Raw genomic sequence first — 12,740 nt, 5'->3', positions numbered from 1 at the left:
ATCGATACAGACACCTGCTTCAAGCGATTATTCCGCCATTCTTTGAGTCGTAATTCTTAATCGTCTGCTATCGCAACATCTTTCTCTCCCACAAGGACGGCTGTGGTTTATGGTAGTCATTTATTTTTCTCCTGCGGCCTGATCATCTCGCGTTATTCCTCCCGATATCTGTGATTCCCCCATGAAACAACAACGTCTCAGAGTCCATTGTTTGTACAAATTTGTGAGGCTAGTAACTCATCCTCTTCGCAACTTGTTTTCACAATGGGAGGAAAATTTGTCTCATACACGTGTTTTGACTTCTGCCTTTTTCTTCGGCTGCGGTGTTTTTTCGATGATCTTAGGAAATATGCCTGCTTCATCGTGAAATTGCTAATTTAGCAAAAAGACAAATGTTTGAATTAGTATATTATAGCCTGTTCTACCACTGAATTTCATTAATAACTGCAGTGATTGTTGTGAACTTGGTTCCTTGCTTCTCCAAATTAGGCCCGCGGCCGACAGTAAAGAATAGTTATTTAGTTTGGTAAGATTTGTTTTTTTTTTAAAGAGAAATTTCGCTTACATATTTGCAGGTGATAGGTTCTAACACTCGTAAGAACTTATTTATTTTTGTTACGTAATAGATGGATATGTTATCTGAAAGATATTCAGCCGAATGTTGTGTTGGTGGAATTGAGGCAACTAAGGCTCTTTATGTTGCTAATTTTTTTGCGTTATCAGGGATTTCCGGTGTTTTTGAATGCATAGATTATTGGTGCCCAAGATCAAATTAGTGCGCTAACATTTTCATGTTCTTTTCTGCTCTGCTTTTATGATCCGAAAATGGACGCCCTCAAACCCATTTCATTTTTGGCGCTTCGGGGAGTTCATCCTCGCTGTCAGTCAGAGTCCTGCCCCCCCCCCCCCCCCCCTGGCCGCCGCCTGCAATTTTTCCTTTCGTTGGTTGAGCGTCTTGCCTTGCCTTTCCAACCGGACCTCAGAGTCACCTTCGCCTCGGCAATTCCTTTCCATTCGCGCCATTTATTATTGTGATATCCACTTTGGCTCGCTCGTAATCGATTCTCTCCATAATTATGATCGAAGGAAATATATGTTATTTCGAAACAAATATTGCTTGCATGTCACTCATATTTTTTATAAAGTGGTCGTCGTCAGCTCTTGGTATGAGATAGGGTAACTTACGTCAAAGGTAAAAAGGTAACCTATTGTCTTATACTAAAAGCTAGTGAACCCGTTTTGATGGATGGAATTTGAACCGACAATGTATTTTCGGAACGTGGTGTCGCCAACCTGATCCCAGGTCGGTTTATTGTATTCAATTTTTTGTCATTATTTTCGAGGTATTTTAAATGTTTTATTTTGCTCAAGTTTCTGGCACATACCGATGACTAGAAGTTGTGACTATGCTATTTTAAAATTTATTTTTCTTCCTCCATTTCGAAGGGCTAATTTTATTTTTTTCCGATTGATCATCCCACTTTCTTAGCATGATAGCCTTTGTTACGGAAAACATGTATGTACATACATACATACGCAGTGATTTTATGGGTTTGTATTCCATTCCTGTTGGGTTGACACTTATTCTTAATCAAATTAGCTCGGATTTTCTCGGGGTTTCCTTACCTTGAGTGTTCATATTTTAGCCTCATTTGTTGAGAGATAATTTTCACCATTTTATCACTACTTTAATGCAGTAGGCGGATGCCTAACTTCTATTACTAAGCTTTGTGCGACCCATTTAATTTAGATAAAATACCCGTGGACTTTGTGTGCTGTCATGCAGAGCTTGTATATTTGGGGGTTAGGTTTTTTAAAAGACCTTAGCCAGTACGAATAGGATTTTCCCTGAAAATCCGTATCCCATTTATCATTTATGAAAAGATGTCATAATCGAGTCTCAGAATGTTCTTTATTGAAATAATAACTTTGTAAATACATTCGCTAATAGGGAATTAAGTGTAGGAGTTAAGAATATAGAACCCCGCTGCAAGTCCCGATCGAAAGTGAAATTAAAAAAAATATATTTTCAGTCTTCAAGTTCTGGTCATAAGTTAATCGCATTAAAATGGAAGGTAGAAATATTTCGATCTGCTCTGACTAGTCCATATTTTCCAAACCTATAGTTGTCTTTAATGTACCTCATTCCAAGAAACGAAATCTCACATGAGCAAAAATTGAAGCAATTTTAATTATATTCCCTCTCTAATTAAAATTTGAGCTGCCTCATTAAGGTTGCATACAAACGATTCTTCTTTATAGTGACTGAAATGGCAGTAATTGTCATTGGCGTAGGAAGAGTATCAATTCTATACTTTCATTACTTCAATGCAGTGACTCGTTAGGAATGGGTCTCGGTAGCCTTGCTGTTCTGAAAAATAATCCAACGAAATGATAGATGGATTCTTCTCATTATAGATTCAATCATATTCTAATTTCGTTGGAAAATTAAGTCATAGTTTCGGTAGTAGTGGGCCCCGTTGTCCCCATACCAACGCGGGTTTTTCCTCATTCTCTTCCTCCCACCCCCTACCCACACCCCGGAGGCGTCGTCGAGCTCTCATCGCGGCGGCGCCTCCTATCCTTATTTCCTTCCCTCTCCTCCCCCCCCCCTTCCGAAGTATGCGGGTGAAAAGCAAAGGCTGATAGACCTGGCCCTCGCCAGAGTAACCCCGCTAGCTCGTCCTGGGTCCTGGGACGTTTAATCTGTTCATAAAAATACATAAATTGCCATGAGGAAAAATTCCACTGAGCCGGGGAACGAACCGCAGACCTTTGCCTTTCACAGCCACTGCGCAGGCCGCCACCTTACTTAATATCCATAGTAATTTACTATCATGGTTACGTTCACATCGCCAGATATTGAGCCCACGTCGGGGCTGTGGATGCGATAGACTGTAATCGAGAAATATATAAACCGTGCGGAGTGAATTACGATGAAATTTACATTGATAGCTTGAACGGGAAAAAGTATCCGTGGATCGGAATCGAACCAATAATGTTTGGATTTCCGAGCTGCTGTGCAGACTAACCTCGTCATGCAGGAATATAGACTTAGGGAACCGATTTTCCTGGCTTTATGAGTGAAGTGAAGGCCTCAAAGTGGGAAGAAAAGTCAGTAAGAAAGAGCGACTTTTTAATGACACTGCTTTATTTCGGCTGGAAAAATCCCGCGTGTAAAATGTCGTAAAACAGTCGAAGAATGGGATATCGGATACCGATGATTGTAGTCAATTTTTGCATAAAACTATCAGTGTAACTGATCTTAGTAAGTTGATGGAGTTATAAATGGAGAAATGTGTAAGTGAAGTATGGTGGTGGGTCCTAAAATATGTTTGCCATAGTGTCTAGGATAGGATCTAGTGGGAAGCTAAATGCTCAATGAGTCACAATTCATCCTCCCATGCCAAAAAATGTGTTATTGTGGGGGTATTGTATGGTCCCCGAACCTCCACTAAGATAATATGGTATCAGACATTGCCTTCTCTGTCCCCACTTTGGTTCTGGACTTCGATTACATAAACAGTAGATGATTTTGTTTAGTCAAAAGTAGTAGCCTCAAAAGTAAAGCTGATTCGCAATGATTCATGAGGAGCCTGACCTGCACCACTGACGTCACATCCCTCATGTGTGCTTCGCCTCACGTAGCTTCGTATTCTTGCAGTCCCGTAGCGAGTGACAAACCTTAAATGACTAGCTGGAAACCAAGTCATTGGTGATCCTAATCACTTTAATAATGTGAAAACTTTTAATTTCAAAGCAATTTCAGGAATATGATATTTCTATATGATATAAAACTCATGATATTTCGCTGGAAATTGCTTTCGGATGAACATAATGATTTAATCATTGTGCTCCGTTGGCGTTAAAATTTCTTTTGCATATCGCGATTTTACTTGTGTTTTAAGGTTAATATATAACTTCACGTGATTGAATTTCAATCTCCTTTAAATTCCTTGTCCGAATTAGTAAAATGAAACTGTTTGGTAAATTTTTAACGACGCGTCGTCTTATAGTTGGAAAATTCAGAGAATTCGAGTTTGATGTTTCAGAGTCCATCCTGTACATTCGTCTCAGGAGAGTACACAGGGCAGACAGTCTGCCCTGTTCACCCTCTTGCAGCTTAATATCCGTTCTTTCCACATTTTCAATCGCTTTATCGAGAATTTCCGCTGCGCGTCGATAAAGAGAGGCATCCATTTATTCTCAATATTTTTCAACGTCATATTTTACAATCATGAAGATTGTATTGAAAAGTCATTATTTGGATGTAGACATCACCTTCGATCATCAAGGATATGAATTTCGGTTACCAGCCCTTAGTATAACATTTCTGCGTGAAATTTTGATCGCTTTCTCCGTCAGCGACGCGGGTGACTACTTGGGTGAACCCATTTAATGGTGCGTAGATTGATAACACATCTGTAGATCGATTCTTCTGTCGTAATAGTAATCGCGCACTCATCGATTGAAACCAACAAACCTTCGGTTCGGAACGCAGAACTATTCTCTTCCATGTATATCGCACTAGGGGCGCAGGTAGGGATTAAGGCTAGGGGGGATTTTAGGCGCAACTAGTACTGGGGTGCCTAGGAGTGTGGTATACCCGCAGGGGTAAGCGGTAGGTGCGGGGGCCCTCCGCCAGAAAAAAAAGATAAATGGTTCAAAATGTTGAGTTTTACGGCCTTCTGTGGGGTATTTTGTTTTTATCCTCACACTATTGTATAAGCATTATTAATCCAATTAAGTGAAATAGATTTAACTTAAAAAAATTTCTGAGCAATTGGGGGGGGAGGGTTTATCCCCCAAACACCCCCCCCCCTCGCTTCGCCACTGCATCGCACAGTCTTCCGAGAGCAGGTGCGTCCTGACGTTGACAGAGGTGTGTTACAATGAGCATATTAGGTGGGCGTGGTCATTCTGTTAAGTATTCAGCATTCATGGGGACTCCGCGCACTCGTTTAGTGTGTCGTGCCGCGTTCTGTACACAAACACGCTCACGCGAGCACGCTTTTTTTGTTTCCCAAGTGAGGAGAGGCGCGGGAAAAGTTTTTCGTTTGGGCGCGACCCACTTTGAGCGGAGAAGAAGCGAAGGGGGTCGAGGAAAGGAAAACGTGTTGGGGGGGGGTCTTGCATCTCCTTAGAGGCTGTGCTGCCCGAAGAAGAAATCGTCAGCGGAAGAAAGTGTGGAGGAGAGTGGCGATCCATCCGTGGGAGAGTGTACTCGTGGTGTGGAGGTTGTTTTTTTGGCGCTATAGTAGGCAGGAGGGAGACAGATGCCCTTATCAGAGCTTCTGGTGAAAGAGGAGAAATGCTGAATGAATAGGTGCGTATGAAGAGCTGCTGTATCCAAGACTACGTTTTTTTTACCACTGGCAAAAATTTCAATGGGTGCGTTGGCAAAATAAAATCCCTCATCATATCAGCAGCGTATGTAGATGATATCTTAGGGGAACAAATTAAATGTAAAGTAAGGAAAAGTAATTTAATTAAGGACATCCCATGATATTTAATGTTAAAAATTGAAGTTAATAAAACATAGAAACACGATATTAGCAGAAGATATCTAGGAAGTATGACAGCCATAGGCGGATCCAGGGGGGCACGTGCCCCCCCCCCAGACCCTTAAAAATATGCTAGATTTTTAATACGGTCCCATTATCATTGCGCTTGCCCCCCGACCTTTTGATCCTGGGTACGCCCTTGTTCTGTTTAATATGGCTATCGCACAATTTTCATCAACGTTTTTATCTTAATATTCGTTCAACCTTTTTTGTTAAGATCAACCGGTTGGGATGCCTTCCTGTGTCATTATCAAGGTCTTCAGTGAATTTGTCATCAGCGAAATAAAATTCAATTTTTATCTTGATTCAAGTACGTTATGCACTTATTTCCCCCTTTCTCTGACTGTTTCGTGTTACAGAATCGCTTTTGACTCCGTGACCAGTCGTGGCACAGTGAGGGTTAACCAGCTCTGTCGTATCCACATGACCCATCACGTGATATTGAACTTGGCCATTTCAATCTTGGTCGCTTGCGCGGGCGTCGGAAATTGCGTTTACCTTGTGATGAGGTCGCCTGTCGGCAATGTGAGTCTGGTGACGTGAATCACTTCTGAATGGAGTTTTCATGGGAAATTTTTGTGATTTACATGATAATACATTTTTCTGTTGTATCTACTGATTATGATATTTCGCAAATGTTAATTATCTCGTCTCAAGTTGCCTAGATAATGAATTTTAAGTTATTGAAAATTTTTCGGTTCTCATCTTGACTATTGGTATGGTTGAAATTTCTTTTTTTATTTTTCGCTATTTTATGCATTAGTGGTGTCTTGAAACCCCTGCGAAGCGTATTTTCGATAGTAATGCGTGTATGCGGTGGCATTCCTTTGGTTTTTGCGCATGATGTGGCTGTAATGATGGCACTTCCCTTTATAAACATCGTCAAGGTCTCGTTAATCATTCGGAAATAACATTCGACGCATGCCTGTCGATAAGGAATGTGTAAAGCGATGGGTATTGTTTAGTAAACGAATTCTCCGTAAATTTACACGTTTAGAGATGGATCGGCACCCTTTCCGGCACGGTGGAAATACCGAGTGTTTGCTCAATCTGTCAATAAGAGACCAGACTCTACAAATTCGCGTCATGGGCAAATACGTCATTGGTGCTGTGCGAATGCAATATTTGAGGAGACTGCGGAGGCGAGGATGATGGTGGTCGAGGCGAGGCGAGCCTAAGAAGGCGTCGAGGAATCCAGCCCGACGCCTTCGCAGCAAGTATTTCGCCACAAATCGATGTTCCTTCGACCCTGGCCCCGTGCGAGTGGGCGAAACGAGGCAAGGCTTCTTGTTTCTCGACAGGATTTTCAACATAACATCGGGAATTACTTATTTGAAACGAGAAAAACCGAGCACAGGTTACCGTGTACGTTTATAAAAATTTATTGAAAGAGGAATAGTTATTCTAACTAAATTCAACGTTCATAACTGACAGAATGGAAATAGTACTATTATGCAAACTCATACACCACTTTCTTCAAGTATGCAAAAACGTTTCCCGGACTTCGCATTGAGTTATGCATTGTAATAACAGAGGTTTTTTTGAAAATAACCTGTTTTTTTCTGATCTGCCTAGATTCAGCGTTCTCTGTGATTATGAATTTAATTTATCGGATTACTCCACCCTATGGTTTTTTCTGCGTTGCTGACTTAATCCCGTTCGTGAGCTAGTATATAAACGTAATCATTGAGGAAGGAATTTACCTCGATACATCGGCGATTATATCGTAAACGAATGTGAAGATGCAATCATGTAAGGCTCTTTCTGGAGTGAAAACATTCCAAAAATAAATCTAAGGCAATCGTTGAACACATATTTAGCGGCAGAAATCTAATTTTAGTACTTTTTGAGTATTATTATATTCCCATTTCCTTTGGAAAATATTCGAATAAGTTATACCTACGTCTTATGTTCCCCGTCTCCATTGAGTCGTTATAAGATGGAGACGACCGTCTTTCATTCTGAGAAAGTTTCATTTTTGTTTCTTTTCGCGCTCCTTTTTGTCTTCGAGGGAAAACATTCTTGTTTTTCCGTACATCACCTGCGGCCCACCCCTGCCTTGAGGTCGTTTTCACCGAATGAGATTCGGCATTCTGATTTCTCTTTCTAACTTTATCTAGATTCATTGTTTTGCCAAAAACCGACAATGCGACCTCGGCGGGGTCTACGTTGAGGCGATAACAAGGGGGGAACGCATAATGGCCGAGAGAACGGAGAATCCGTTTGGACATTAAACCGTGAAGTGTTCTTGGAGGTCGACGGGCTGTCCTCGTGATGGGAGTGCCAAAAGCATAGCTGAAATTCGTACCGTCCTCGAACTAGCTCGAATATTACGTTATTTGAAAACAACTTGCTCTTTGTGAGTTGCTGATGGCAGTCAAAAATTTTGCTCAAGGCCGAAATGTTTTCCGAGGATCTAATTTGTCTCATTTCACTTTCCCTTACTTTCTTTTCTCCATTTTTGTCTAAAACCGCAAATATAGACTTCCCATTCAAATGACTCAAAGTCAGCATTGGTAATCTCTTAGGTATCAATATGGCACTAAAACCATTTTCCTTAGTCGTAGATCATACTCCACAGATTTCTAGTCGCAGTGCATCTACATCTGCATAGGCACCACATCCCTCCGCAGTTGGCTTGTGGCAGGAGGTGTAAGAGTTAGAGAATGAGAGAATACATAAAATAATTGGGCGCCCGTCGTGAAAGTTTTGACTGCCTGGGTTCAACAAATCGTTTCTTCAAGTCAATTATTGTTTTGCGGGAAACAAATTCCTATTCTAAAGCGTCCGGCAAAACATCACTGATATGTTTCCCTCATCCTTTGCTCCCTCCACCCGAGGGGCTGTCTCCCCTCATTAATTATCAAAGTGAGCATTTACGAGCGATCACCTTCTTCCAACAACTCACTCGTCCAAATTTAGTTCTGAGTTCCTCCCTCCTGATTCCTCGGCGTTTAATCTCATTTGTGATGTCTGAATTTTTGTACGGATTTCAGGTTTCATGTCAGTATTTCCTCCTTCATTCGTCGGTCCGTATAATATTCGTCGCATCCGCAGATGACGAAACTCGTTCTTGCTTGTTTGGCGTTTTCGTGGCGTCTGTTTTCATGATACAAGAATTGAAGAAATTGTGAGAAGAGCAACAAAGTAGGAAGGTCTCATTCAATTTTGTTGATCTAGCTTCAAAAAATCGACTGTACAAGGTTCAGAAAACATTTCACAGTTGATAAATATGTATTTATAATGTTAGTGGTTTCAAACGGTCGCCTAAATTCCTTGCTAGCAATGTGTCCCTCGAGAAAATGTATCTTAAAGTTCCTTGCCATCCTCACTGTAGTCCTTAACGATAGGTATCCTATTCCTTTGATTTTTACCGTTCAAATTTCTAAAGCTTTTCATACTTATTGTAATTGACGCACCAAAATTCCATTGGTTTCCAGGTTTTAAAGTTAAATATTTCAGGAATTTCAGTTTCTCCCGGTAATATTCGTAGATATTTATCTCCTAATTCAGCGGTTGCTCTACTTTGAGTCCATAAACCTGTTTTTCTATTATAAGCAGTCATTAATGATGAAGCTTAAGTGAGAATATTTGAGAGCCACATCCCATCGTTGCTCTCTCCGGATTTTATGGTGTCAGGAGATCATTAATGGTACGTAACTGACGAGCTGTAGTCATCTGGGAATTCAGCGTTTTCCGGGAATTCTAAGCGAATTGAGCGAAGTGAAAACTCGTGCAACCTTGAACAACAGGAAGATTGAGGCAAGGACAGAATATTGTCTTGGGACACGTTACATTTTCACATACTCGCGCGTGTGGTCTTCGATCATGCTTTTGTATTCGGGAAAACTGCGCACTTGGCATGGATTGTATTAGCATCGATTGACCGATTAAGAAAGGTAATTTTGCAATATCCTTGATAACTTTCAAAATTTCAATTTATTTACGCGGAAAAAAATGTGCATGGAAATTTTGAATTTTTAGAAATATTGTGCATCGTAAGCTTGCAAAATCGCTAATTCATGGCGGCATTGCAATGCTCATAAGGTTATTTGCCAGTGTAAGTATTTAAAATTATTACGAAGTTGAAACAGGATTAGTCTCGTCCCCCGAATTATTGTTAACGGTGTATATAGATGCGTCATTTTTAGACGAAGGATTATCTTTAGCTCGTTCATAGAAAACGGGTGGGTACGTGGAGGAAGCGACCGACTGCTTACATCCTACCGACTTACACCAGCGATACATATAAGTGAAATAATTTTCCAAATTGATAATTGCAAACAGTTATTGTTAACGTTACTTTAATCCGTACTGAAATGTGAGCCAAATGATAAGTAAGAAATCCCATTTTATGTTTCCTATTTTCATTCATGCAATTAAATATTTTTGAGGCTAACTCGGTATTTGAAATAGTCAGAGCTTGAGTGTTTATTCCGGATGCAACTGATATTTTATATGTAATTGCGAAAATTTTTTATCCACGTGCGGTGAAAATGACGGGGTGTATCGCATATGTTGTCAAAAGGGCGCACGCTGCAGTGAATGGAAGGAATGAGTCCGTTCTCTCGAAACGAAATTATTATTACAGTTGATTGCATATAGAGATAGGATCGGTGCTCAGCCTTGAAGAAGGTTTCAGCGAATTCGGTGCCGACGGAGTGAGAGAGAGAGAGAGAGAGAGAGAGAGGTTGGGCATCTCCGCTGCTGCGGCGGAATGAGTAATTTGAAAGTGATCTTTAGCCTACTTTGAGCCTTTTGAGGAGACCTTGGCGTGGACGCAACCTTGCAGGGAATGAGTCGATCTCCTCTTCTCTCCCCTTTCCATCTCTCTCTAGTTCACAATTACTCCGACTCGGGAATGAACCGTTGGAGCGGCAAAAGGCGATTCGGCAGACGAGCGATTATCAAACTTTGCGGAGGCCATGCCTTTCTCAATAGATCCTCAGCGTGTTTTATAAAATTTTATTCACCAAATTTCAACTGAAATCGAATTTCATTTTCTTCGTGGAGCATGATGTCATTTACATTGTAGCCGTTCCGATTTCTGTCTAATTACGGGAGGAAACGAGGGCTGTTCCATTTCTTCCGTGAAAACTTAAGTCTAGTGAAGTAGCACTCAAGAATACCAACAGAGACAGCTTCTGAAAGAAGTTTTTATTGTTTAGCCTAAATACCGTTAATTTCCAATACTAGGTCCTCTTTGGGAAGAACTATTTTCTTTTTAAATTTCAGGTGAATATATTTTAACTATCTATGGAAGTAAAGCGATGAATTCGTTCGCCTGAATCTCAAATTTGAAAGGGTACGGTCAATTTTTTCTCACGCGTAATTTAAAAAAAAATACATTTTAGATACTAGAAAATGCCGATTAATGTCTACCATACATGCGCCGACAATTTCAGGATGACAACATAAGGAGTGATTTTTGTGAGTAAAAATGACGATGAAACGACCAGCCCGAGAAGGAGTGACGCGTCCTCTTAACGGTGCTCGGAAGATTAACAGCGAAATCGTCCGTGGGGAAGTGGAATATCCTGCTTCCTCATTAAATAGTCATGTTGGGCCAGGGAATTTCAGTATCGGACGGGGTCAAATTGGAAACTAGTCCGTGGGAAGCATTGGCGATCGTTTTCGTTCATCAGAAACGTATTTTGGAGAGCAGAGAAGTTTGTGGATCCAGTGTCTGATCGAGCGACCTTGTTAGAGCGTGAGGAAAACAAGGGAGGAACGATTTCCGAAGAAGTGAAACGCGACCCGGTCTTCGCGCCGCCTTTGTATCGAGGAAAAGTGGTACGGGCACGACAGCGACATGAATCCGCAAACAATCGAAAAACTATCGATATATATCGATGTTGTGAGCGCTCTTTCCCGTGTTCCGATTCTAGTGAATCCTTAGCGTTTCTATTTTTATGTTTGGAGAAAGGGATAGGGACCACTATCGAGTTGCAGAAGAGAAGGAAATTTCCTGATCGAATATTCTGCTACCCATTTAAGTTACTTTTATGTATAAAAACTGCATTTTAATCAATGGTATGCCACATTAATTATCAAGAAAATACAAAATTTTTAGAAAATCCTATTTTTGCATGTATCCCAGTCCATTTTGAATCTAAAATTCCATCATATGATAAAACTTTAATTTTTACGGATGGAATGTGGAAGTATTTATCAAACGAAATCCAAAGGCATAGTAATATTATAATCATGTTATGCCGATTTTTTCATTTAATGTCTCATTCTTCATATTTCATAGGATAGAAAGTAGACATATTATTATTGAATTTATTGCTTTGAATTCCAATCATTGCAATCACTTTTAAAAGTTTCTCATTCGCAATTTTTCCCTTGGATCGTAACTTTTAAAAAAATGAGAAAAAATACAGGAGCATACCATATTTTTTTGGAAACTCTTCGAAGTACGTGTGTCGCATTGGCTTGTAGTTCATTACACCATCTGAAAGGTTGTGACTACACAATCTTACCTATTGTTGCCCTATGATCGATTCTCGAGATTGCGTAGATTTCATTATCTTGCCAAAGCATCTATCTTTTCGTGGGTAAATTGTTATATGATCATTAACAGAGTCAAACTATCCGACTTGGTATACACTCTCCTACTTCGAATATTTCATGAGCGTCTCATCGTTTTCAGGCGCAGCTTTATCAGGCTGAGGCAGGTGAAGAAAAATTGCGTCACGAAATTGTAGCCCTGGATAGCTGGTGCCAGCAAGAACCAAAATTAATGATGATGTTAGGCCGAAAATGCACTATTTTTAAACTACATACACTTTGAGTTAAGCACCCCGTTTGAACGCGAGTTTGCCATGCTGCCGCATGCACTGGGCAACGCAAGACTTGGAATGCTTTACCTGCCGTTTTTCGCAATTTATCCTAGGTATTCACAATGTACCGAGAAAGTTCGTCAATGCCTTGGGTATTTCTTTTCCGAATATTCATTCCATCCGTTTTTCCAAAGTGCTACTTAACTTTTTACGAGCTGAAACCAACCCTCACTCCACTTGGTTGCCAGGGTGGGAAAGAATTTTCCTAGGGCCTTCATTTTATTATTCTTTCTTTTCACGTCTCAGCGTCATGTTTGCGCGCACCAATGTTATCTCTTTTGGACGTCCGGCGTGGGATGAGCCGTCGGCAGATGAAGATGCATGACTCACT

At 40.6% G+C, this 12,740-nt stretch overlaps 1 protein-coding gene across 2 annotated transcripts in view; it reads left to right on the top strand.

Moving 5' to 3' along the window:
* The window catches only part of LOC124165778 (cuticlin-4), a 261,659-nt gene that overhangs the window by 1,007 nt on the left and 247,912 nt on the right, over nt 1-12,740 (top strand). The gene's annotated exons all lie outside the window — the stretch shown is intronic.

The sequence above is a fragment of the Ischnura elegans genome, chromosome 9 (genome assembly GCF_921293095.1).
Source record: "Ischnura elegans chromosome 9, ioIscEleg1.1, whole genome shotgun sequence".
NCBI lineage: Eukaryota > Metazoa > Arthropoda > Insecta > Odonata > Coenagrionidae > Ischnura > Ischnura elegans.
This window is presented reverse-complemented; position numbering and strand designations above follow the sequence as displayed.